This window comes from Schistocerca nitens, chromosome 8, assembly GCF_023898315.1.
Source record: "Schistocerca nitens isolate TAMUIC-IGC-003100 chromosome 8, iqSchNite1.1, whole genome shotgun sequence".
NCBI classification, from domain to species: Eukaryota; Metazoa; Arthropoda; class Insecta; order Orthoptera; family Acrididae; genus Schistocerca; species Schistocerca nitens.
The window spans coordinates 593826753-593830357 of record NC_064621.1 but is presented as its reverse complement, the minus strand read 5'-3'; the positions used below and the strand labels follow the sequence as shown (position 1 = coordinate 593830357).

The 3605-nt window shown below is 45.9% G+C and overlaps 1 non-coding gene across 1 annotated transcript; it reads left to right on the top strand.

The window, feature by feature from the left end:
• The first annotated feature begins 306 nt into the window (after positions 1–306).
• Positions 307–381, top strand: Trnat-ugu (transfer RNA threonine (anticodon UGU)). Its single transcript has one exon. It is a non-coding gene; the product is annotated as a tRNA-Thr (tRNA).
• The last annotated feature ends 3224 nt before the right edge of the window (positions 382–3605 follow it).

The window sequence follows — 3605 nt, the reverse complement described above, 5'->3', positions numbered from 1 at the left end:
GTTAGTTAGGTTTAAGTAGTTCTAAGTCTAGGGGACTGATGACCTCAGATGTTAAGTCCCATAGTGCTCAGAGCCATTTGAACCATTTTTTGAAAGGGTAACACGTTAAAGCATGCATGTAAACTTTACACAAATATATATGACGGTAGTATCTGTTCCCGAAAGAACAGTTACCGTGGATGACCAAGTATGATGGGCAAACATCTATTAGGCGCACTACGAATGTAGTCGTGTGGACATGTTGGGAATGTGGATCTCACGGGGAGTGTGCAAGGGATAAGTCCCTGCAGACGCAGTATCCTCTGTGCCCGCGGTGGCTCAGATGGATAGAGCGTCTGCCATGTAAGCAGGAGATCCCGGGTTCGAGTCCCGGTCGGGGCACACATTTTCAACATGTCCCCAGTGAAGTACATCAACGCCTGTTTGCAGCTAGGGTGTCTATTTAATTATCATTTCTTTACACAAATGCTTTGAAACATGGCAGAAAAATGTGTAGTATCGCAGAAATAGCATCAATAATGAGTAATCTTAACCATAGGCATCCGCAGAAATTTGTCCATTATGGGGAGGGGGAGGCTGAATAAATGAGTTGGTTAGTTTCGAGACGTGTCATGCCATAAGAATGTTACGCGCGATGCTACGACTGGCTAAACGAGACGTTTAGGAATATCACGGTTGCGGGCTTTTAAATAGAAAAACGTTGTGGTGGCCCTCAGCTATGTACCCTCTGACTCAGAGCTGAAATATGAAAAGTTTGGCCGGTTTTGTTGTCTAGGGGCTGGGATACGTAGTTGCAGCATTACAAGCCAAGTACTGCTGAGTCTACAGTACACAATATGAATAGACACATGAATCGAATGGTCGAAGGTTCCAATCACTCGGCAATTGCGAATTTTGAACGTAATAAAGACAAATATAAATGAAAGATTGCAATTGAATAAACTCTGCAGGTTCTATCTTAACGACTTTAAATGATGAGTACAGTAGTGGTACTTTTGAGAATGCGGTATATTTCTGCCAAACACTTATTGGTCTCGATGGTCCAGCAACTAAATAAAATATAAGTCGAATGGAAATGAAATGAGCGTTTGGCGTCATTGGCCGGGAGGCCCCTTACAGGGCAGGTCCGGCCGCCTTTGTGCATGCCTTATTACCTTCGACTCCACATTGGACGACCTGCGCGCCGGATCGGAATGGAATGATGGTCAAGACTACACAACACCCAGTTCCTGAGCGGAGAAAAATCCCCGACCCAGCCGGGAATCGAACCCGAGCCCGTAGGACGGCAATCCGTCACGCTGACCACTCAGCTATCGGGGCAGACATAAGTTGAATAACAGGGAAACAATAGATTCGTAGTGCACGAAATTAGTTATGAACGCCAACATAGCTCGCGAGATATTCACTTCTAAACGCATACTATGTCTTCACTGCGGAAACCAGAGAGACCTCACAAGACGGCACTACGAAATATTTTATCTCCCTCGCCCACGTGCAAACTGTTCCACTGTCCAAGTCTTTCCGCGACTGTGCGTCCGTCGCACCGTACTGTCCAGGACTCTCTCGTGTCCTGAGTCGTACTGCTCCGAACTATCTCGTGTCCACTGTGGAGTATTTACGGTCTGACGCGATCGATAGTAATCGGCCACTTTGACCTCCAATAACTCATGTACTATTCAAGTTATATGCCTGTAATTTATACCAATTTACATTTACACTAATAGCTTTCTAAAGACACGGCGATCGACGAAATCTGATGAATCGTTTCGTTTTTGGAAATTCGTTGCTGGGTGTTACTTGTATAATTTATCGTCAGATACTAAACTTAAAACTAATAAAGATATTGAAAACCTGATTACACCATCAGAATCGCCGTGCAAATAATGGTAACGTACATGTTTCTTCTTGAGGTATCATGACTCCTCTGGCTACTGTTAATTTCTATATGAACTGTGAAATGTCTGCCATTAAGGTTTCACAGATCCGTCATCTTTGGCCGGCCGCGGTGGTCTAGCGGTTCTAGGCGCTCAGTCCGGAACCGCGCGACCGTTACGGTCGCAGGTTCGAATCCTGCCTCGGGCATGGATGTGTGTGATGTCCTTAGGTTAGTTAGGTTTAAGTAGCTCTAAGTTCTAGGGGACTGATGACCACAGATGTTAAGTCCCATAGTGCTCAGAACCATTTGAAGCATTCCGTCATCTTTGACTCTCCCGGCGTACGAGTCTCCTTCACCGACACAGCGTTACCAAGGAATTCCCAGCCACGTGCTCGATGGACCACGTGGTCCGGCCGTTGTTCGGCTTCACGCGCTTGCTAACGAACCGCGCCTTGCCGAGCAGCCCGAGTGGTGACCGCCAAGCCTGAACTTAGAATATTTCCAGGGCGCCACGAGTCGCCCGTTACCTCACACGGTTAATCACTTCTAGAAATATACGAAGACAGTAACTAGTTCTCGAAAGAACAGTTACTGTTGATGACCGTGCAGCTTTTCCCTGGAATAAATGATGACTGACAACCTCAGCTGCTGACAGGTGGCTCAGATGGATAGAGCGTCTGCCATGTAAGCAGGAGATCCCGGGTTCGAGTCCCGGTCGGGGCACACATTTTCAGCTGTCCACATCGAGGTATAACAACAACACCTGTCAGCAGCTGAGGTTGTCAGTCATCATTTATTCCAGGGAAAAGCTGCACGGTCATCAACAGTAACTGTTCTTTCGAGAACTAGTTACTGTCTTCGTATATATAGTTAAAGGCTACCCACCCATTGACCTTCGTCTGTGCGAATGCGCACAGGTTGCCCAAACTCTTACGGGAATCGCCAAAGCGTGCGCGAGTAATGAGTGGGTGGGCAAATGTCTGTAAGGTACAATACATATGTAGAATTGTGGCAGTTGGGAATGTGAGTCTCACGGGAAGCGTGCAAGGGATAAGTCCCTGCAGTCGCGCCATTCATCTGTGTCCTCGGTGGCTCAGATGGATTGAGACCAAGCTACAGTATATGCTTGGGGTATACCATAATAGGCAACCCTCGAGAAGACGAGCGTTGAGTGCCGTCAACGAGCCGAGATGTCTCACGCAAAGAATAGTGGAAACAAACAATTTAAAAAGAAAACTTGTATATTAAAAAAGTTAAAAAAGATAAAAAACAAAAAACCAACAAAACACGATGAAAATAAAAGTTTTGCAGCAAAGAGTCATCAACAATGAATGAAACGTTTCCCTTGCTGCAGAAGCAACGCACCTTGAACTTTCCACTGCAGTGACAACACGTTTTCCTTTCTTGATGCAGAAGAAGCGTCCTTTGTGTTCAACGTTCTTTTAATGGCATAGAAGCCAGGCCGAGAAGGCAGAAATTGGCGAGCGCAAGGATGGGTTTAAGGGGAGGAAGGAGACAAAAAAAAAAAAAAAAAAACTAAAAAAAGATGGATAGAGCGTCTGCCATGTAAGCAGGAGATCCCGGGTTCGAGTCCCGGTCGGGGCACACATTTTCAGCTGTCCACATCGAGGTATAACAACAACACCTGTCGGCAGCTGAGGTTGTCAGTCATCATTTACTTCTAGAAATGTGTGAGAATTGTATAATCAATAAAATCTCTGTACACCAG